Raw genomic sequence first — 25,143 nt, forward strand, 5'->3', positions numbered from 1 at the left:
GCGGAAAACCAACAACCGCAGAGTGCGCGAAGTATACCAGAGCTGAAGCAGAAGTCCACCAGACGTAGCAAAGCGAGTTCTTTTTCCCCCGGTAGATTAAAAAAGAAATAGAAACAAAGACGGCAGGAAGGCTGAAGAAGATCACAAGGTCAGCGTTATCAATCTTGGACTGCTTTCGTTTCACTCCGCAGCGACGTATGGCATTTCAAGTCGGTGAGTTATGAGAAGCGTCATCGGATAACGCACGCAGTCGGAGTGGGAGCGCGGTTCTCGATAGTGCCGTACGCATAAATATACGCGCGTCGGACCAGTGCTCGGCGTCGATTATCACCACCGCGAAGCAAGCCAAGTGACCCGATCGAAAAGCGTTTCGAGAGAGCCGCCAGTGCCGAGCTCCTGCGCTACGCCATCTTTCTTTTTTTTTTCGTTTTTCCTGTTTTCACCGCGGCCACATCATTATTCTTCGTGCCAAGATGGAAGTGTACAGAAGAGGGAGCGATAGAGCGACAAACCGATAGCGAAGGAATAAGAGGCGGAAAAAGAAAGAGAGCACGACCTTCACCTTGCAGGGAGGCACAAATCGCGGTGATAAGACGCGAGTATTGAACCATAAATCGCTCGCCGGTGGCCTATCTTCCAACAGTCCTCGGTGACCGAGGAGCGCGTGCAAGCAACTCACTCGTCTGCAATCTGCAATGGTAATTTGAACGCGCTCGCACCGCCGAGCTCGCACGATGCGTGCCTGCCGCACGACTGGGAGAGAAGTGGAGCCCCGCGTGGAGGCGAGAGGGCGGAGCCGAGTGCGTCAGCCCACCGGCTCGCTCGCCATTGGGTAGCGGCGCCCGGCACCTCCCTGCGCGCTCCTCTCCACGCTTCCTGGAGTGCTGCTATTGGTTCGATGCTGTGACGCGGCCTTGATTGCCAGCTGCGAGGGCGGAGCGGACGCGCCATTTTCTTTTTTTTGAGATATTTTCTCCATCTCCGCGTCGCGCGTTTGCGTCGACGTGAAATGAGGAATGAGACTTCGAAGCAAGAGCAAATCGGTCGAGCTGTCTCCCTGCTTCCATCTTCTCCACTAGGCACCTCTGTCGCCGCTTCAGGATTACGTCAGCGATTGTCGACTCATTACAAACAGGCGCGTGCAGGAGCGACGTTCTCTTTCTTTCCTCTCAAATCCGACAGAACAAATCACGCTGTTCCAATTCTTCTTTTCTCTTTCATTATTTTCTTTCCTTTCTTTTTTCAGAAAGAAGTCTAGCGAGACGGAATGCCGCGCAACACCGACCTTGCCGAATATCATATCTTAATGTTAACGCGACATTAACTTGATATCGTACACAGAATTATGCCGCGTAGCTTGTCCGAGTCTGAAGTCCCGACTGATAAAAAGAAAGCAAGCAAGAAAGAAAAGCCGCGCGTGTTGTCTGCGTAGCTGTCTTGGAGTACACTATTCTGCTTGTATTACCAATCACGTAACCATTTATACGAGACCATTCACTGGCACACTGCCGCTGACCTCTATTTCGTATTCCGCACTCGCATGTTACTCTTGTATAACTCTTACTAACGTATATGACAACCGGTGGTCATTTACGCCAACAAATCAATTTAGAAATTCCCCTGCTGCGTCCTCGTTATTATTTTTCGCATAACGAATAGCGTAGTTGTAGGATTACTCCATGCACGTCACTGCGACTATCTCGAATTTCAAACGCGCATGTGCCTAGTTGCAGCGGGAGCCCTATTATGCACTGAAAGATCACGCAAATGGCCTGTGATGACATATTAGAATTCAAGCGTTGTTTTTCTATTTTCATATACGTGTAAAATTAATTGTTCTTTAGTGTGAAAGTACTGATATGGCGTTCTGTGGTGGGACCATGGGGCTATCTTACGTTTTTTTTTTTTTTTGGGGGGGGGGGGGGGGCGTGCGGACGAATGGCAGTGCAAGGAATTGTGCCTAATCAACCAACATGAAAGTGAAACGCATATGTTCATTTTCATAGAGACAGCACTTTGTCTGAATTTGTTTCTTAGAAAAGTGTCGATTCACTGTGAACTGAGTTGCACCCTTAAATGTGTAAATTGATTGGCAGTGTTAAAGAAGGAGTAGAAACCCCACAGATCAACTGTCCTCGTAGTGTGTGTATATATATATATATATATATATATATATATATATATATATATGTGTGTGTCTGTGTGTGTGTGTGTGTGTGTGTACACATGTGTGACATACGTTCCCCACCTGTGGCAAGTTGTTTTTTTTTTCATTCACTTTCATTGCCGTTAATTTATTATTTCGTTATTTTAGTTAGAAAGTACAAATAATTCCCCTATGTTGTAAATGGTGTCTTTGTTGGCTGCTTATTATATCATTAATAAACAACGGGACCCTCGGTTAACCCAGTCCCCCTTTCTTCTCGTTTGTATACCGGGTGTCCCAGTTAACTTGGACCAAGGTTTTAAAAAAGCTCCAGAAAAATCATACCGTCTGCATATATATATAATAGCAGCACTCTTGTGCACTTACAACCAGTATATCTTTTATCAAAGAAGTATTATTTAACAGTTAATTTATTTTAATTAGTGAACTTCTAATTATTTGCTTGAATCGCAAGCTTGTCAATTACAAATTTGTAGGGTACCTTAAATAACCTCCGAATCAAACATTGATTTCGTGCTGAAGTGTGCCTGGTTGTTTTTTACACACACAAACAAACAAACAAAAAAAAAGCCCGCGATATAGGAAATAGATGCGCGCTCTCGCGCAGCTAGTTCAATTCGGCGATAAACGAATGTCGCCGTGTATATTTCAAGGGTTGCTTGGAGGCGCTTTAGTGTGCCAAAGCGCCTCCAAGCAACCTTTGAAATATACACGGCGACATTCGCTTATCGCCGCATTGAACCAGGCTTCGTCATGTAGGATCGCTCGAGAGGTTTCGCGACCTCACTATAGCGTGGTGCGATAAGCGTCAGCATCTGCGGACGCAAGAATGTTGTGCTCGATCATGAGGCACTTGGCAACCTTGGCGTTCCACGAAACAAAACTGCAAAAGAAATTCAACCGATGTTAAAAAAAAACACACACACAATGCACAAAGAGCATGAAAAAAAAGCTGCTCTCGGAAGAACAGAAAAGGGTTGCTGAGGGGTTTACTTCAATAAAAAATAAACCAAAAGTACGTAAGGCGTCTCAGCCACCCACAAAGAAACATCAAACGATGCAACTGGTTAAGCCATTTACACTTTCTGTCTCTTGAACTCCGGAAAAGAAGCAAAACAAAGCAGTTTTTTACCGATTTCTTTCTCACAAGCTTTCTTTTTTATGTAAAGATAAGCTGGCATCATGAAGGTGCGTTAAACAGTCACGTTTTATACCAGTTTTGAGCGTTTATTTTCCGCTTCTCTAACAGGTGACCGTCTGAAGCAGTACAGTACTTGCTTCTTTCAAACACTTAATTGTGCTGTTGTAGCTTTGACTAACGACGTTGAAACTTCGCGGCAGACTCAGCTTATTTTTGCCTCTAGGGCGTCCGGTGTGGTAGTAGTTTCGCTGCTATCCACGTGATCTTTCACGTAGCTCCACGCACACAAAAAAGAAAAGACCAGAGGTGCCATGTCCGGCGACCTTGTAGGCCAGCGCACAAGTCAGTGCGGGCCAATACACTGTCCATGAAAAAGCTTGTCGAGCCACGCTTAAGGCTAACTACTACTATGCGTAGGAACACCACTGTGTTGAAACCAGATGCTCTGAAGGTGCGCAAGTGGAACGTTGCAACATACTTCGTTCGCGGTGCCCCCGAGGATGTCGTTGATGTAGCGTTGGGTCGTTAATGGGCTGTCAAAAAAAGATGGGTCGGATGATGTTGCCATCAAAAATACCGCACCAAACATTAAAAGACCACCGATATTGGTGTCGTGTTTGTGTCAGCCAGTGGGGACTCCTACCACTATACAGTAGCGCGCGTTGTGAAGATTAACTTGTGCGCTTTTTGAGAAATTAGCCTCATCCGCCCAAAGCACATGAGTGAGAAAGTCCTGTTCTTCTTCCCATCTCGTGAAAATCCAATGGGCAAAGTCAAGTCTGCTTTCAAAGTCTTGGTCTTCAAGTTTTTGATGAAGATGTACATGTACATGGAAGATGTACATTGCAGGACCATGCAAAGCCACCCCCAGCAATATGTACAGAAAGGTACTTTAAAGCTGCTTTGTAGATGTTTTGTAAGGAGAAGTTGAATGGGAATGGGAGTTTGCTCTTCACGATATCAAGTCTGCATAACATCCCGGAACTTACGAGCAGATGATATCCGACATCAGGGAAGTACACCACCATGCTGCTGGAAACAGGGCACCACATTATCTTTCAATGGATTTCTGCTCACTGTGGCATCGTCGGCAGCGACTTTGCTGACAGGGCTGCGCGGTTGCCCACGAAAACACCCAGACGCGTTCAATACCATTGACCATGTCGGAAGCTACCAGGGAACTTCGCCTTCTTGCAAGCAAAAAGTCACAATATCTGTGGAGTTCAAGTGCCTTCATTTGCCGATTGCATAAACTGGACCCCACGCTACGGCTACAACTGCCATCTAGCCTTTTCCGCGCTGAAACAACCTTGCTGTGCCGCTTGTGGCTGGCGTCCACGAACGCTTACTCCTGTCGTATGGGAATGGCCGACAGCCAGATGTGCGACTCCTGTGGGTGCGAGCAAACCATCGAGTACCTATAGCTACGACGAACACCTCTCTCTGCGGACAACTTTAAACCGACTGGACTCGAGACCGTTCTCCGAATCAAAGACACTCGGACCGTGGCCACACCCGTCACTGGCACGAAAAGCGATTCGCGCACTAGCACATATACTTGAAGTGTACTGGCTTAAGAGACCGTTAATAGTGTCCCTGCGCATCCTCCCGCACGCACTCAGTGCTCGCTCTCTCCCCATTTTCCTCTTTATATTCCCCTTTCCCCACCTCAGTGTGAGTAGGGAAAAGGCGTATATCACTTGTATACCAGCTGCAGCACTTGTGGCACAAATAGAATATCGACGCATGTTGCTGAGGCAACTGTTCTTTTGTTGTTGTTTTTTTGCACAGAAGTAAAGGTCATCTGTCGTTTGCGTCGTGAAGTCATAGGCGGTGCAGGCAGGTTCATCGGCATAAAGACATTCACGATAAAGCTATTGAAGATGATTTATTTTTTCGGTGTACTCGCGCACTGTAAAAAAATTTACACCCTTTTTCAGTTTTTAGGGTATAAATTATTTTGCACTGTGGTGTGCTTTATTTCCCTAAGTTTACAGCGCTCGTGAAGGATTTCGAGGTAAAAGAAGTTTGGCTGAAGATGTCGTGGCTGGTAAAGCTAATAGGATGCTATCCCGTTTTCACTGTAACGGTTTCACTACACCCTTTCAAACATGAAAACAACTTATTGTAACGAAAACTACTGTGTCTTATCTGTGCCGTGTTATATGGCCGAACAGCTATATCACTGTTGAAAAAGGTATTAGTACATGTTCCTTTAGTGAGTATGTTTTGGGTGGGATAACTGTAGACAATAGATTGCTAATGACGGCCTCTAGACCACTTTGCCTTGTTATGACTCCCTTTTTTTCCTCTTTATTTAGCGTATAATGTAGTGACAGTCGTCAAAATTGATTTTCTTTAGCTTATTGCCGCCCAGAGACTTTCAAAGCGACTGTTCTCCGAAAATTTAAAGGGGCTAGTTGACAGATATTGCAAGGTTATAAAATCACATGATACATATGTATAAGTGATCGATAACCTTCACAGGAAAACGTCCGTACTGGACCATGAACGAATGCGTTTTGAGGGCAGTACCCTCGCCTTGTGTCGGAAGCGGTAGCCAGAGATTTTTTTCGACACCATTCTGATATGCAACGGGGGAGGAAGTGTATCGATTTAATGCGAGTAGCCTTCTTGACATAGCAGGCCAGTTTTTCTTTCCAGCTATCTATCTATCCAAAAGTATAGGCTGAAGTGCAGTCTATAGACGTGTCGGCCGTTGCCATGGGTACGAACCACTGCGCATGCGTCGTTGGGCGTAGGCACGGAGTTCGCGGCAACGACGCTAAATGGCGCAGCGTTTCCAGAAGAAAGCGTGACAGAGGAGGTCCGGCACCAGTATACACGCCTCGTACACGATGCATTTCGGCTATTCGCGTACCTATATAGTCGAGATAGACGAGTTCTGGCCAATTCTTCTTTTTCTAAATTTTGTATTTATTATTATCTTTGCAGGTACTGAGCCAGCTGCGAATACCTCAGCCAAATTCTCCTGCGCACGTGGAAGTGCACAGAAGCCGACGAGGACCCTTCGCAGAAGTCACGTGGTGCTGTAGGACAGAAGGCAGAATTTACGACCTGATTACGGGACGCCAACATCGAACCGGACGAGAAAAGCTGTATACGAGATGGCCGCGCTCGCACGAGAACCGGTAAGTAATCCCATATATGCCTCTTGCTCTTTATAGGCAAGCAAAATGTAGCGGCTCTGGTTTAAGCGAGCCAAAAGTGTGTATACACCTTGACCAAATTGCGCTATTTATTCGTTTGTGCCCCAAAACAGCGTGATTCGAACCTGTTATCTCACTGAAGCTGGTTGAATCCCTATAGTTCAACGCATGCATGGGGACTGGCGGGACTGGTATATATATATATATAGATATATGCGAGAAATATTGTATATACAAGAAAAATGTTACGGTGCGCACTTTGTTAATTGCCCCCGCTGAAAGGGTGGCAACGTCCAGTTCCGTAATCGTGCGCAGAAATTATTTATTTAACTATCTAAAAAAAAACCTTGCACGCATGGAATAGTGACGATTATTCAGGAAATATGTATAGCGCAATCACATGCACCTGACATAAACGATATAGAGATCTAAGTGCAATAAGTGCGCGCTATTATCAATGAAATACAATACCATACAGCAGACGAATACATTAGTGAAGTAACGATTAACACATACACAAGAATAGTTGACGTTGTAATTCGACGAAATGCGCAATAGCAGTAGAGAGCACGACGTTGAGGAAAAGCAGTGCATGAAAAAAAAATTAAAGATTGCAAAACCTGTTCGCAAGGGTTGAATATTGAACTACGCACGTGATTCTTGACACATGGCTGTCTTTTCCCCGTTCGCGCTTATCCTTCCAATTTGTGTGCTGTAGTTTTGGCTGCAGTGAGACGCTAAACAAAATAAAAGGATCTCAGCTGTCTGCGAGTTCAAGTTGCCTTTAACAGTCATTACAATTCATCACTTGGTCATGCTTTTCGTGCGGGTATACGAACTATCATTAGACCCGTTTACGAAGTTCAATTTATGCTTAAGACGTCAGCGACGTTTATGGCTCATCGCAATCATGACGATCGAAAAAAACTGTACCGTGCACAAGGCGTTGAACTGCTCTTTAAGATACATTTGACAGCAAAGTAATCCGCCCCTAAATTGAAACCGGGCTTTAACTTATGCTTCTTTCAGGCTTCTCAGGAAAAGCAATATATGCGATATCAGTTTACACGACGTAAATTGAGACAGCTCCTAAGATATTCAATGCTATCGTTAATTATGTTATATCTTTTTAAAAGATGTAAATATATATATATATATATATATATATATATATATATATATATTTAAAAGATATATGTTTTTCCTTTTTTTTCACTCCACACCAGGCATCGCCAGGGTTCAGCGTTGTACAGTGCTTAAACTAACATGTAAATTGGTCTCACGTACGACAACTTCGTTCCAATTGCGCCACCGGGTATAACAGAGTCGATCGCTTTATTATTATTATTATTATTATTATTATTATTATTATTATTATTATTATTATTATTATTATTATTATTATTATTATTAAGAAGGCTGACTGCAGCGTTCGGCTGCAGTATATATGGCCGTGGAGCGCACACTTCTGCATAGTACAACCTGTATATACCCGCGCATACAATTAGTGCCGTGCCAGAGAATATCTATACGTACGCTCTTCACGTTCGAGATCGGTGCTTTGGGGTGCCACATAAGACAAGTTGACAAGCGCTTGTTTATGCAAAGAAGCTGAAACTTTAGAGCCATCGCTGAAGGGGGGCCGGTAAAAACCACTTATTACGGCAATAAAGACACCTTTACTTTATGGGCGTCCTTGCCTCTGTGTAAAACGGTTCTCTTGCTATTGCCAAGATCCCGCCCGACTAAGTCCTCGTTCAATAGAGAGAGCGCCTATAGCGCGATTCTGCGCACAACATTTGGAGCCAATTACCCCATTAGAACATACATAGTACGGTTGAAGCACAGCGGAGGCAGATTTTTTCTGAAGCATTGAAAGCTCCTCGAGTAACCTTGCAATATGCAAATTTTTAAAAAAATAATCCTTAGTCTGGTGTCATGCTCGCGGTACACTTATTAGTGTGGTAATGCTTAGTATTATTCTTATATTTGAGAACATTTTTCTTGTTTATTATTTATCTTATTCCCCACCGCCTCTTCTTTTTTTCAGAAATGAAGCAATTGTTGCGTTCTTGAGCGTGCGTTGACTACGCGTTTAAGACTAAACGTGTACCTTGCATTGCTAAAGAATTTTTTTAAACGCAACTTCGTTTTTTTTTCTGCTTCTTTTGTATACCACAGTCCTGCGAACCAAAGGGAAAAAAAAGATAATGCGTTGCCCATCCCGATACGTGAATTACCAATGCGTTTCGATATTCTGTTATATGAAATATAAGAGCTTATCAGGGACAGCGTTATGTAAGGCGACATTATTCAAGCCCACATGACACCAATAGACAATGCAAAGCCAAGAAAATAAAGAAGAAGTTTAGTTCTGTATATCTTTGCGTTGAAATGTAGAAATAATAACGAGTGAGCGAAAAGATTACGGTATAAGCGTCGTGTTCCTAATAACGTAATAATAATATTTGGGGTTTTACGTGCCAAAACCACTTTCTGATTATGAGGCACGCCGTAGTGGAGGACTCCGGAAATTTTGACCACCTGGGGTTCTTTAACGTGCGCCTAAATCTAAGCACACGGGTGTTTTCGCATTTCGCCCCCATCGAAATGTGGCCGCCGTGGCAGGGATTCGATCCCGCGACCTCGTGCTCAGCAGCCCAACACCATAGCCACTGAGCAACCACGGCGGGTGTAATAACGTAAAAAAGAAAATGAAAATGAAAGACAGCGTCGCATCGGTAGAAGTCGAACTGTCAATCCCCGCCCGACGCGTGCATTACTTTGCCAATGCAGCTACGGTCTGTAATGTTCGCAATTGCTTGTCACGGATTATTCGCTGTCTCACCAGCACGCTTTTTCACGCCTCTGCCCGTGTGCTGCAGGGCCGGAACTCCGACCCTGAATTCTTCGGTTCCTTGATGACAGTTTTGAGCACTTTATGCGTCCCAGCTATCTTGCGGTGCTCGCTTTACGTAGCTTAGAGAGAGAGAGAGAGAGAGGAATACAGGAAGGCAGGAATGTTAACCAGTCAATAGTCTGGTTGACTACCCTACGCTGGGTGATGGGAGAAGGGGAAGAGAGAGAAGGGAGAGAGAAGGTGTAGATACGTGACGTAGCTTAGATAAATACAATTGGCAGGGCGGCCTGTATCTGCATCTCGCAAGGCTATACTCAGTTTTGCAACGTTTCTGTCATGGATGACGGCTGTAAAGCTGGACTCGATATGTCTCTCGATATCGCTTCGCGGAGTACCTATTTAGAGTATGCGATGACATTTGTAATATCTGTGTCGCTTTATCTTATCAGGGTATGATGCGTGTCTTGCTCTCTCTGTTCGCCTCCCGGCTATCGGTGGTGTTATATGAACACGTATAAGAGATGGATCGCGCATGCGCAGCGCGACTCACCCGGTGTCCAACTGCTGCTCGAGGAGAGAGAGAATGGCGTCGTGGATACTTCTGGGGTGTTGCTTCGCGGTAACGATGACACCGCGATTGCAAATTGAAGATCCCACCAACGGCTGTCCTTGTGTAGTAATAACTGACAAGGATTATTGGAAAAGCGGGGCGGAACTATGCCGCGTGACGCTTTCCCATCCTTAAGAAGAAACAATAAATGAGGAGAAGGAGGAAGAAATACAGAGGGAAAGACAGGGAATTCGGCCAGTGTAAGTACAGGGATGGCTTCCCCGTGCGGGAGAAAGGGCTAAAGAGAAATAAAGGTGACAGAAGGAGAGAATAGAGAGAAAGAAAATGTGCGGACGTAAGCTCGACCCAACGCGCTACAACTCTGAGAGTCGATTGCACATAGTCCGCATGTCCTCAATTAGGTAGCGGGGCATGCAGTATACGTTTAAAGCCTTCTGCATTGAACAAGGACTGTGTCACGTGTGGGATGTGCGTGTACGAGGATTCTATTCTCCGTCAAGGGGCGTCAAGCGTGGTCGAGAGCGCTTCCAGATATTGTAAACTGCCGATGTCTCCGGCTTTGTACACACATTCCTTCGCAAACAGCCCGAATAACTGGACACATAAGAGAAGCACACGACACAGGCGCCTGCTTCGTATGCCTCTTTTATGTGTCCCGTTATTCGCCCTGTTTGCGAAAGAATGTGTTCGTACCAACAAGCCCGGCTAGCCACTATTCTGAAGTTGTACACACGCTAGGTCCTTCACTCCAACGAGGAGCTGAGCGGCAGGACATACAATGGCTATATAACAGTGGTACATTTGTCCCGCTAGGTCCTCCGAAATTGAAGTACGTCATTTGGCCACGCTTAAAGGGACCCTAAAAAGCAGCACTCAGTCTGTTTAGATTGGTTTTTTTATGGCACTTTAAGAAACTCACCTTTCGTTCCGTTGACGGAAAATGTTTGGTTATCCGTGAAAAAAATTGGAGGCGCTTCTCTGTTTTGAGTTTCACAGCGTAACTTCAGCGCCTGCACTCTTCAGTGTGGCATAACGGTATTGTCCAATTTAAGTCGTTTTTACACAAGAACTCATTCGAAAAGAAAAAAAAAACCTAGTTCAATTATTTGTTTCCATTTCAATGCAGATGGGGGCGAGATGCAAAAACTATCGTGTACCGTGCATTGAGTCCACGGCAATGAAGCCCAGGTGGTCAAAATTAACCAGGAGTCCGCCACTACGGCGTGCCTTATAATCATACTGTGGTTTTGGCTCGTAAATCCCCACAATTATTTTTTTTTAGAACGGATTGCAATTTTTTTGCTACTAATAAGTTTTTGACTAAACTAGATTGCAAGCTGTCAAGATAAGTGACGTGACACTAAGCAGGTGTTGGAACTCCAGTCAGGCGTCGGCCACTCGCCTTTCACTTTTTTATTCATTCTTGATTAGCCTCACTTCGCGGTAAGAGTGGCCGCTTATGTCTCAGAAACGCAATTTACCAATGACGTCTTACGTAATTTTCCTCCAGAGGATATCTCGCAATTTATTCCTCAACAACTACCGCCTTTTGTTTGTTTGTTTGTTTGTTTGTTTGTTTGTGAGTGAGTTCGTGTGTGCTTGTGCGGGCGCATATGTGCTCGTTATTCAATTTACATATTATTTGCCTTCATATCAATACATCAAAATTCGATATCAATATGTATCGAAAGCTCACAAAAACGTAGCAAGAAAACAGCTTTGCGAGAAAAATGAGCGTAGCGCTGACTTCGAATAAATGGTTTGAGAGAGAGAGAGAAAACAAGGATAGGAAAGGCAGGGAGGTCAACCAGAAGAGCATCCGGTTTGCTACCCTACACTGGGGGTGGGGGAAAGGGGTGGAAAAGTCAAAATAAGCCTATAGATGTTTTCTAAATATTTCAGGTGGTTTTCGGGACTTCCTGGATTCCTAAGGGCCATCTCACTGTCGAATTTGGCGCAGTGTCACTTCCTGCTTAGATCATGCCATAGACGTCTATATTCTATGTTGCATGCAGAGCTGCCATGTGTATCTAGGCCAGTGTTTGCTTCCCTCAGGAAAGTTTAAATTTACTTACTGGAGCGTCGAATGGCGTTATATATAGTCATTCGGAGAGAGCTCGCTGGAACAAGCTTTCGAGAACATAAGAAGGTGCTTATTCAATTACGTACAAGCTACATTGGAGTGAGTGCATGAAATCGAGGCGACGTTAAAATGAAACAGCGTAGAGTGGAATATAAAGGCAGTTTGGTATTGCTCCAAATTTGGTTCTCAGATGCAACTCATCTTCTCTAGATGGAGAAGGTTAGCTCTGGAGATGCGACGGTGACCTAATAGGCGTTATGTAGTATTTTCATATATACATTTCGACCAGTTTTTATAAAGCATAGAAAAAAAAAATGCTTACTCAAATTACGTTGCTGCAGTAAATATTACGGGTGAAAATGGAGATCACTTCGTAGAAAACACAGAACAATTCTCTAACTGAATAAACTAATTACGTAAATTAACTTGGTAATTACGTGTTTGTGTTTGAAAGTTGGAGAGAACAGTTGTAACGTGTGGCTCCTTTCTGTCTACATTTGAATATGACTATATAGATCGAAATAACCGTCGTCAAATTATTCGTTCATTTTTAATCATTAAGACTGCGATGTGGGGCTGGCGGTCCAACCGCCTTGTGACGTATAGAAGGATTCAATAACCCATGTTGTCATAGTCACTATTCAGATTAGCAAGTGTTCATTGTTGCGTTTACACTGAATATTTTATTTTATTTTTTCAATAGTAAATTAAAGTGCCTTTGCGACATCACAGGAACTATTTTGTTGGATTAGAAATTATGTTAATAATATCGACACCGATATAAACGTACTGATATAATCCTCAAAACTATTTCTTTTTCTTTTTGGAGGTCTTTCTTATATATTAGTCTTAAATGCTGATATACATTGAATATATGTTTAAAACAACATGCCATGTAGACATCGCATATATATGCAACTAATTGTCATATAGCCACATGTACAATATTTATTTTCGAAGACGCATATACTCTAAACGAGAGCTCTGCAGGGAAGCTGGAAAGGCAGCTTCACTGTAAACATTTCCTTCTTGGTAAAACCGAATCCCCCCCCCCCCCCCCTCACCCCTCTCCTCCGTGGGAGATCAAAGGCAGGTGGGAGACTATCACTGAGTGGATTTCAGGAGGCTGTTACCAGACGCCATAAATCGGTCACTTTGCTAAAAGCATGAGTGTTCACATTCCGCGAATTGCAAGTTAGCAGGGAAGCTACCTTAACGGATCTGCTATGTTAGTGCAAGGCGTTTACAGTTGGCGAATACACGGCTACTCAAGTCGAAGAGAACTTGTATAGTTGTGCCAGCCAAATATGTTTTCTCATTTAAAGGGACACTAAAGTGAAACAACAAATCAGTTCAGATTAATAAAGCATTGTTTGAGAACCCTACAGGCAGTCATTTCAAAATAATAGTTTAATTATTAGATGAGAAAATGAAGTTCGAAGTATCAGTATTTGAATTTCGCACCGAAATCTCTACGCTGGTACGTCAGTGCGACGTCAAGGATTTCAAAGTGTGTTTTCGCATTTGGGCAGCGTTGGCTGAGTAAAGGTTCCCGAAACTTGCCATGTTTAATATTTGGTTCATTTAGAACACAATGTAGTCAATATGTACCCCTAATATAGTTAAGTAGGCCCTAGAAGATGCCATCAAAATCCATGATGTCACAGTGACCAGGTGCGGGAACTTCAGGGAGGCGCCGCCACCCGTCTTTCGTTCTTGCGCTTTTTCTGGCTTACCAAGCGTCTTTTCGCGGTAAGAGTGGTGTTTTCAGTGTCGTAGAAAGCCAGTTTACTGACGCCGAAGAAATCATTTTTCTCTTTAGTGTCCGTTTAATCAACGTCACAGTGAAAGCACAACTCATCCAATGTGGGCGTCACACGAAAAATAACCACGTTACATAAACGTGACATATAGCGTGTCACATTTCTCGGCGCATCACGAGAATAGTTTGCGACAGCGGTTACACGTGTCACATTCCCCTGCGCTCGAAAGAAATAGGAACCTGTTTCCGGTAGTTTCCAGCGATTAGATTTCCGCCAAATATTGGAGGAGAGCGCACGTAGCAAGTCTCCCTTTTATTCTCTCCCTGAGTGCGTACGCCAAGGTTTACGTGTGCAGCGTGAGACGGCTTACCCCGTCTCGAACCACGCCCGTCTTGTCGCCATAATTACGATTCCCTTTTATTTATAGCTCAGTACCGTCACATGATTCACCAATATAATTCGATGGGAATGCGGCGCCGTGCGCCACTTGTCGCGATCATGTAAACGCCGCTAGCGCGTTGGAATGCTCAGCCACAGAGCAAGAGCAAATGCAGTGCCACTTGGCGAGCGGACCTTGTACTGAATTCTTAAGTTGTCATCGAGTATATAAATTGGCGCGTTGATGCTGATTTGGTTTGATTGATTGACTGATTTACTGACTGACTGACTGACTGTGTGTTCGCTTGATTGATTGATTGATTGATTGATTGATTGATTGATTGATTGATTGATTGAGTGATCGATCGATCGATCGATCGATCGACTGACTGACTGACTCACTGACTAACTCACTGACTGACTGACTGATTGACTGATTGATTGATTGAATGATTGATTGATCCTTCTCTATTTCGTCAGCTGCATTCGCTACAGTGGCTTGGCAGCTGCGGCGTTGAAGTGCTGCACAATAAATGGTCAATAAAGCCATCTAAATTCTTTGCTCATATAAGACATCAATCTAGCCCTTATTCATTGATAAACTCCTAACCAGAGCCGAGAGTAATCCGTAATAATTCCTGATGTCGGAATGGGCGGGTGCGGTTACTGAACTTCTACCTGGCATCGCCACCACTTTTCGTTTTTGCATCCTTTAAACGGCTTAATGATCCTCAGATTAGTGCAAGACTGATATACAAGATGGTGCACTTTCTTCGAACTGCTTCAGTACTCCAACGCGGCTTGTTAGTTTTTGCTTTCGATTTTGCGCTTGTGTAGTGCTCACCCCGATCGCGTGCAATCTCTATTCCTTTACTTTTTATCCTCCCCCATTTCCCACCTTCAACAACCCGGATACTTCGTCAGGTTATCCTCCCTGCATTTTCCTTTACTCCTTTGCTCCCTTGTTAGGTATTCCAAGAATACATTCTATGTGCCTATTTGGTGAAGGTTCACAGCAGCTATATATTATTTTCTTGCGGTGGCAATTATGCGGACACTCGAGACGCGTTCCCACTGTCAGATTCGCCGCCGTCGTCGTTATGCCACGGTATGGGCGGCGCATTGCCGTCACAAGTTCAGGAGGGCCAGAAGGTCTCCAGAGACGAGCAGTGCGTTTAGCTGCAGAAACGACGAAGCCAGCTGGACACACCGTCACGCTCCGCTGTATCGGCGTGGCAGCAGTGCCTAGGCAGCGTTCTCGCCTTTCCGTTGTTGGCATGCACGCACCACGCACCAGTTCCTGCATGCTGAGCAGCTGTGTCCGTGCCAGACCGTGGTCAAATAAAACTGCCATGTCTTTCTTTTCTTTAAGCCTTAAGTGGCTCATTACAACGGCTCGTACCCGAAAAAAGCGGCGTATAGTCCAGTCAGACAAAAGATATCATCAGGAATGGCTCATACCCCCGTAAGCAAGATGCAATGACTGAGTATGAATGAAAAAAACGAAAGAAAGATAGAATGAAGGATAGAATGAAAGAACGAAAGAATGAACGAAGCAGCGAAAGAAAGAAAGAAAGAAAGAAGGAAAGAAAGAAAGAAAGAAAGAAAGAAAGAAAGAAAGAAAGAAAGAAAGAAAGAAAGAAAGAAAGAAAGAAAGAAGCCTTAGGCGAGTCATTAGGGGCTCGCATGAGTCGTTGAGGAGGTCGACCTACCGCGCCATACGTTTACTTCACACTGCGGCTTGTTATGGCTTGCAAGAATTTTGACCCCTTCGATCGTATAACTTAATGCATTAGCACGTGTGCAGCAGCCTTTCGCCTTCACGTGTTACAGGAGTGTAACATGCTGCCGAGCTTTCTGTTTATTAATGCGAATCACTCTTCCCCGACTCTAGCAACTTTTTGGAGGGTGAGCCCATCTCACCGTTTTCGTGGGCCTATCCCGGCCATATAACAGTTTAAAAGTGTGCGGCACAGAGGCGGCTGGGTACGTACCCCTGGGGCCACTGGTTATGAACCCCTCGGTATATGCCATTGCCATTTAGTATCCTTTCAATCTTATATGTTGTCATTAGAAGCATTCTATATTACTTATTATAAATATAAACACTTTAGGTTATATTTTTTCTCTAAACAACTTTTACATGCCAAAAACACGATCATCAACGTGATTCCTTGTTATCCACAAAGCATAGTTTAGCTGCTCTAACTTAGGGCAGCTAATGAGAACCTGTCCTACGTTTACCCACGAATGGCCGTGCGTGTACGAAGGCATAGCTGAATGACGCATACGAAACAAAAAGCTACCTGTATACGACACTTGCAATCTGAGAGAATGACTAATCGAATCTATGTCACTGGCAGCACCAGCAGAACTCGCAAACTTCAGATGGGGACCAACTTTGTGCAGAACGCTGTTCACAGAATCGGCATTAAATCGATGAAATTGTGTTGTAGACGTACGTAGTTGTTTTGCTCTTATGTCAGAATCAATCATCGTCAATGGAGTTGGTGTGACAGGAGCGGAATGTCGTGCACATCTGTAGTCAATTTGTTGGCCTGAGTGCTTTCTGGTGAAACGGCATGCGCTGCAATACATTTCAGCTTTGTTTGATGCTCCAATAATACAGCTGTAGATTATTTTCATGGAAGTCTGATAAATCGTCATTACGTTTTGATCACTAGCGCAAAAACGCCGCAAACATTCAAGAGCCGACCTTGAGTTTGTTAGAATAGGCCGCACGGCAGCTTTATCCCATGCTTGAAACAATCAGCGGCCAATAGTGTCGCATGGATCTCTGCTGTCATTGATAATTTCCTGTGTGAGAGACGGCAACATTAACGTATTCCGGGTGATGGCATTGGAAACGCCTATGTTGGTCTTGAGAAAGTTGTCGAATAGTCGGTATAAATGTGAATGCTTCCATTGTGACAATCATGTGGGGGACACAGAGTTAACATTATGGGGAAAAGTGGGCAAACAGCATGCTTCTTGTCCACTCTCACAGTGCATGGTATTTAGTGGCAGCGGAGGGAAAAAGCCAAAGTGGGCGATTTGAATCAGAACTATACTGTGCGCGTGGTCTGAATACCGAGAATGAAAGACCGCCAAGTAACCGGCAGAAGAGGCTGTCACATCCTGTAAATGTGTCAAGTAGTGCATCCGCAAGAAACATTCAAGGGTTAACTGTGAACTAGAGCAGTGCATGGGCTGAAAGAATTCTGCGTAGGCCCGCCGTATGAAGCCCGCTCCCGAACCCGGCCCGTGTCTCCAAACCCGGGCCCGACCCATGCCTGCCGGATGAGCACCGGGCTGCGCCCGGTTCTCATGAAAAGGCCCGGCACGGGCCCACTGGAGGAACTTTTCCTTATCTCAAACGATTCTCGACTCTAAGCTTCTCCTCCCCTCTAGCGAGTTCAGCACAGCGCCACCCCTTGATTGAAGAAGTAGCTAAGCTTCTCAAGAATTGCCACGGAAAATAAGTGAAGTGCAGTTACCACTTCCGGCGTTGTCATCCATTTTCTTTTACGATTTATGTTAAGGGCATAGAAAGATGACTGGAAAACGCTGAATTGGGGTTTGATTTATCTTACATTGGTAATAGGCAAATGGTGCAACAGAAGGCCCCAGGACTGGTGTACGCGGACTACACAGTGCAACTAGCGGACAATGCAAGAAATTTACAAACTTGGGAATATGTGTGCCAACGTAGCGACAAATCTGGGCCTTAAGTTTAACACAGAGAAATCGGGAATTATGATCTTTAATCAACAGATGAGTAATTACGTGGTATTAGTTCAAGAGCAAGTCGTGCCCATAGTCAAGGAATATAAATATCTAGGCGTATACATAAACGAAGGAAATACTTACTCGAGCACCCAGGAAGATAATCTTAAAATAAAGGGCAAGCGAAAGGCAGCAATAATGAAACACGGAGCACTTTGGGACTAGCGTAAATATGAGGTGGGGCGTGAAATCTGGAAAAGGAGTAATGATGCCTGCGCTAACGTTCGCAAATGCCACCATGAGCTTAAAGTCAGGTATCTAGCCAGGGTTGGAAGTTAATCAAAGATTTCGAAGTCAGAGAAGCACTAAGCAAGATTAGTTTTGAAGAAAGATTCAAGAACATAGATGAAAATAAATGGGCGGCTAAAGTGCACAAAAGCCTGCTCAAAAGCATGGATACGGAATGGAGGAAAAGGTCAAAAAAGTTCTCAACCAAGTACAGAGGAATTGAAAGTGTGAACAGACAACCAGGAGTCACCAAATTAAAGTGAAAGAGACAGTTAATTGGATGTAAGGAATCGAAGCAAAAAATACCAGGTAGAGTTACAAGAATGGCAAGAAAGAAATATGTACGATAAAACGAAGGGAAATACCTTGATATTTTAGGTTCGAGCTGGTTGCCTAAGGACCGCGACAAATGTTTGCAAGTGCACGATGAGGCATGTGTCTGCTGCAGCGAAATTCCGGAAACCACTCAGCACATCCTAATGTAATGCGAAGATATTCACCCAGTGAGACACATAGGTAATGTACGCCTTCCAGAAGCGCTTGGAAGTATCAACCGGTCAGCCGTGGAGATAAGCTAGAGGCGGTTAGAGTATTGGTGGAAATAAAATTGACTCGCCATCCCGACCATGCGAAAGTGGAGGTCCAGCGAAGCTGTTGCCAAACCACCTCTACAACTGCTGACGCATGCAATGCTTTATTGATTGTTCGGATGCTTGTTTTGAGCTTGTTCTTTGTTGAAACATATGCTGTTCTATGTGTTGTATTGGCGATTTCAATGAATGTATGCACTGTTCGTTTCACTTTGCTGAGCACTTGTAGACTCTGCCTTACGGGGGTATGACCCATTGCATTTTTTGCTTGCTCATGGGGGTATGACCCACCGCATTTTTGCTTGCTTAGCGGGTATGAGCCATTGCTGATGATGATAGACGCTTGTGTTGAGCTTGTTATTTACTGAAACGTACGCCGCTCTCTACGTTGTGTGCGGGATTCCAATGAAGGTATGCCCTGTTCGCTTCCCTTTGCTGAATGCTTGTAGCCTCTGCCTTAAGAGAGGGATGAGCTATTGTATTTTTGTTGCTCAGGGGGGTATGAGCCATTGCTGATGATTGTACTCTTAACGCTGAATACTCTTAATGAATACTTTAATGGATTATACTCTCTGATGAATACTCTTAAGGCTGATTCCATCCATGCGTACTCATTGACCATAAAACAATCTTCAATGTGGTGCAATAAATAAAAAAGCGGTAAAATGGCGCAACTGCAATAAAATAAGGATATTGAGAGCGATGACATAGCGGAATCGTAAAAAACGGTAGCAGCCAGATTGTATCAAAGGAATTTTGCAGAATAATTTCTTCTTTCGCCAGAGCAATGCTTGCTTTTGTAGCAACAAAACAACAAAAACAATTAGAAGCTATTTACACAGTGAAATAAAAGAAAAAATGAATTATAACTCGCTATTATTTTGTTTGCTAAAGTAATTAAAAGCCCGTTTTTCCAACTTGTCTCATGAGCTCCGCATAGGATGCCTCGGATCTGTTAGAGTACTCGCATATTCGAAGGTATCAACCTTGTTATGTCTCAACACGGCCACAGCCTTTAATTAGACGTTTGCCACGAGGCAATCTCCGCCAATCCGTCAGTGCCTACCAAGAAGTCAGCGCAGCGTTCGCACTGACTACTGACGGGTCCACAAAAGGCACACACCCCCACCACTACCTGACAGTCTGAACTATTGATGAAAAGGGCCAACGTCAAATGCTTCTGAATTCCGGCGACCACCATCTATTCCCAAGTTGCTATCCTGTCCCCTATTCTATATGTCGGGTGAGGGGAGGCTTCGGAGCGTTGCGATAGCATGGGCTTGGTATCCTAGCCGATTCGACGATAGTGACTGGCTGTGATACAGTCCTCAGATTTCGCAGTCAACTCGCCTAAGGAAGACGACGGTATGAAAAGCGGAGACTTTTTTTTGCAATGGGGTCGAGGGTCCTGCTGGGAACTAGAGCGTTTAACTTGTTCCTGCATGGACTGAGCTTCCGTAACTGGAGCCGTGTAACTAAGCAAATAAGCCCTTTTTCCTTCATTCCTACTACTGGACGTATTCGTCAATGGGCAAGGTGGATTCATATCCCTAACGCCAACCTCAAACCACAACACCCTATAATTTCATCAGTGAACGGTCCTGCGGCTTCAAGTCCGAGCCCCGCCAAGCGCGAAGGCATCGGGCCCAGGCCCGGTCCGGGCCAGCGCCTCCTAGATAGCACAAGAGCTGCGCACTTTGATCTATGGCGCCATGATACCTTGCTAGACTGCTATACAATCTATTGGGGATGATACCGAGCAAGCCCAAAGCCCCCTAAATAGCACGATGCCTGAGCACTCTGATCCATGAAATCATGCTACCCTGCCAGACTGCCATAGAATCTAATGGGGATGCTCCCGAGTAAATCGTGGTGAATTTGGCGTAACCCTATCGTCACGCCGGGCTTGATAGTGGAAATTTCGGTCCATGTAGCATGACGTCATAAAGCAAAGTGCACGGGCGTGCTATCTATAGGAGGCGTTGCCCGGACCCGCCAAAGATTTTTCTACCCGGCCCGGCTCCGCACAGGTTATCGAGTCAACCCGGGCCCATGCAGTGTTCTGTTCTGGACTGCGTGAAATATATGAATTTTGCTGGACATTGCTGGTTGCTATATATTGTGAGTTGAGGCTTCCGCAGGGAATAGGTCTAGCCCACACAGTCAGAGAAAATCAAAATCTCTACAAAGCGTCCGAACATTCTTGTGGGTGTTTTTGTGCTCACGCAAGTCATAAATGGAGAAACATGCAGCCACCAATTCACATAATTTGCTACTGTTGTATACTTTTCGATATTTTTGTCGATATATGAATATGACGTTTTGAAATAGCACCGCTTGCTCCATCTCTCTATATATACGATCGTTGAAGAACACAATACTACATAGAGTTACATATAAGACAGCACTCATAAAACATAAGCCACTCCAGACAAAGGATCGAAGATCAGCATGCTGCACACACAACAACACAAGGTTGATACCTGGTGCACCTATACATATGCGCAATACAGACAACACATGATGTAACAAATAACAGCAGAATAACACACCAATAATATGACATGAAACATAACACGAAGAATGATAGACAAGCAGAGTGGCAACGTTGCAACTGAAAGAACGACATATTATTTTAAATGCCTGCTGAGTGTACAGTACTTTGGTTCGGTCATAATTGCATTGAAGGATGGTAGAGAGACAGCAAAGAGAGGAAATGCAAGGAGGTTAACCAGACGAGCGTCATGTTTGCTACCCTACACTGTTGGAAGGAAAAGGGGGAAAAAGGAAAGCGGGATAGGGAGAACACTGTATGTGCACGTAGCAAAAGCACCTTGAAATCAGTCAAATGCAAACGCTGAGCGATATTCTCAATGCAAGAAGTGCGCGACTTTCACGTTTAGTTTGTGGAGGGTTTTCCAAAGACACGTTAGCTTCGGAAGACAGCAGACTATTTAGATTTAGTGTAGAGACCAGCACCTTTTCTAGAGCCTCACGTTCCGCGTGTTGGATCGCAGTCATCCGTAGCCCTCCGTGTTAAAGCGTAATAGGCTGGTCAGTATATTTTTCCGGGGAAACGTCGAGCCAAAAGCGGCAAGCTCGCACATAGCTTTGTCCGCAGAGGCAGCCACACGAAGCAAGGCACAACGGCACGTACCTCGTCGTGCATTTCCCAGCCATCTGCATGCAGCACGTGCTTATCGGACACGCATCTCGATTGTGCTTTCTCGCGCTTTTAAAGTGTGCCGCAAGCGGCTTCCCACAGACGTGATGGTCGCGAATGAGCCACGCCGTTCTGTCCTAAATGGAGTGTCGATTGTTCTTTAAGTGGCCAGCGTCATTAAGATGACGTCAAATGACGACAGAGAGCTCCGTCATGGCTGTGATAGCAAGGCAAGCAAACAGACCGGCGATAGCGGCATCCTTTAGTCTGATCACGTATATTAGGCTTCTGTCTACACCCGTGAGCGTGTGAACGGCCCTTTGCGCGGGCGCTGAAACGCGAGGGACGTATGTAAACAGGCAAACGCGAAAGTCACTATGTACGCACGCGTGACGGCTTTTAGTGCTACAGGAAGGGAGAAAAAAAAAGTGGAGAGAGGGCGATACAATGCGCCTTCACTAGACCTCACACATTACGGAAGATCTCGAGACAACGCGAGCTATTCACCGCGGGCATTCTATACGGTGTCGCGGTGCTGCCTACTGGCAGCGCTTTACGACCTATCCGACGTGAAATACTGGTTTATTGTTTGTATACTGTGTAATGTATGCGCGACACGGCTTCTGGTTATGCATAGATCGCGGTGTGCCTGGTTGCCTATTTCACAGCTCCTTGTGTGTGCGCACCTCCAGCTGAGTAGGGCAAGGTAGGACATTGTTTACACGGGGTGGGCAACCAGCGCGTATGCAAATATGGAAATGAGGAAAACGAAATTAGACGTCTACGTCAGCGGGTAAGGAACAAATGTCGCAGGCACGATGACTCTGAGACAAAGCGAAGGTCACTCAGCAAGCCACTTCTGAAATAAACATGTGTCTGAAACTAAATGACATAGCGGATAGAAGCGCTATACTCATGTGCACTATAGCTGTTGTTTTTCTTTCTTGTTTCTGCGTTTTTTCGTTGTGAGTGGTCGTGCTAAATTGCCAGCAAGTTAAGCAACTGTATAACCGCAATAAATTCCGCCATCAACATCCAAAAGAATACATCAAAGCACTTTTATTTCCAATACTCACCGATAATTGAAATATCCGTTAGTTGATCGTTTTCACTGTCGTAATACACGATGTTTTCACCAGTGAACACTGACCATACACCGCAAATTCACACAGATATTCACACGCGCACACCGACAGAGGCACACAGCGGCACTGTTTTCACCACCTGCAATGGAAAAAATAAGAACAAGAGCAAGTCAGTTAACAAGGGTTATATAGGTCACATTTTCCCCATTATGCCTAACACCCTATATTATCCATCAAAAAGAAGAAAAAAGAAAGGAGGAAAGCTTGAGCGGTGTGAGCCAGTTTGTTTCATTCCTCAGGAGGGGCAAGTGTTATGACGTCATGACGTAGAAGGTGGTCACGTGAGAGCGCGATATCGCAACCTTTTGGCACTCGCTCCTCTCTCTTGGTATAGGCTGTTTGCTGCTACTTCTTGAGCGGCGCCATGTGGCAACCTGTAACCGAGCACCGAGTGAGCTGGAACAAGCGCTGAAACGTCGTGAATGCCTGCTCCCACGTGACCACTTTCTGCGTCATGACGTCATGATGCATACACCTTCTGGGCAGCGAACCAAGCTGGATATAGGAAAGCTATTGCAGTAAATTATTTAGGGCACTGTCAGGTTAGCCAGTATTTGAATTTTTTTTTCTCTGGGGCCTGGAGGTTCAGAACATGCATGAAGCGCAAGCAATCTAAAGTCGAAATAGTCATGTCAGTACTCCGTTGAACTAAATTCACTTGTGGCATATTTACATGCAATGTTTACTTAAAACATTTCGGAAGGATTTTATCAACAAATAAAAGTGTAAGCAGACGTTTGTTTTCCCCACTGCAATAATTTGAGCCTTCTAGCATTTATATGGCAGCAGTCTACCTTTAAGGTAGATTGCATTGGACATATTGCAATATTTTTTTTAAGACCCGGAGATCCATGGTCTGATGTCATTTGCTAACACCAGAGTAAATATTTTCGAGCAGCTCGTGTGGGACACAATTCTCTCCCATGTTATGTTTCAAGTTTATTAGTGTAAATGTATACGCAGTACACAGGCCATATAGGATACCTTTTCAAAAGAAGAGCCAAAAGTAAATACTGTGAGACTATGAGGAGTTCTTCAATAAGAATTACATAGAAAAAATTTGCAGTCAGTGCAACAATGAATATGAGGTTAGAAAAGTAATCTGGTATTATGAACAATATGATTTAGATACAGGTAATGCTACAAGCTAACTTATACGTTGCAGTGTATTGCAAGAAATATTTTTTTCAAGGAACATCTAAAACTGTTTAACCTCAACAGTTTCAAACGAGACCCCGAGTTTTTCGCCCTGTGGGACTGGAACGTTTTCCCCATATGTCGTCTGCGTGCGTAGTCTGCGGACATATGGATGCACCTCCCGCCTGGGTTACCACGACGTGAATAGACCATGCTGTTTCGTTTGCCAAGTGACAAGGAGTAGCCGGTACCACCATAAAGGTGCCAACCTCTCCTAAGATTCACATCAATTATAATAAAAAAAGACCATGCTGTACCGTCATGTGGCTAGGCGTTGCCTTTACGAACTCGCATGCATTTTTTTTTATTCAAGCACCCTAAAGGCCCATACGGGCATTACATAGGGCTGTTACAATAAATTAGTGATTGATACAGTATACGCATTTAAACAGATAATGCATGCTAAAATAAAAACAACACGAGCGGAAATACACGAAAAAAAAAGCAGTAAGAACTATAAAACGACACGACCTAAACGTTTGAAGATACCTATAGAATTAAAATGGGTGTTACACAATATAAACGTAACTTGGTCACTTCATACAAGGAAAATGCTTGCTAAAAAGGTACACATACCAGCAGATACTGCACGAAACAATGAAAAGCAGAACCAGAGAAAATTTTATACAGTACACGGAACCCCGTGCTAACCTTGAACAAAACCATTTGCGCAAAGAACATCAAAATATGGTGAGGGAAAAAAAGTCAAATAAGAAAAAAGCGCACAAAAACGCAGTGATGCCTAAAGCGAATGAGCAAGAGAATATTACGTTAGTACAGTAGAATAGTGTTTTAGTTTTGCTAGGAAATTATCATGACTTACAGCTGATACGATTTCATTTGGTAACATATTCCAGTAATATATCGCGAGGAAGAGGGGCGAGTGACTCAAGAAGTTAGT

This window comes from Dermacentor albipictus, chromosome 4 (genome assembly GCF_038994185.2).
Source record: "Dermacentor albipictus isolate Rhodes 1998 colony chromosome 4, USDA_Dalb.pri_finalv2, whole genome shotgun sequence".
Classification (NCBI taxonomy): domain Eukaryota; kingdom Metazoa; phylum Arthropoda; class Arachnida; order Ixodida; family Ixodidae; genus Dermacentor; species Dermacentor albipictus.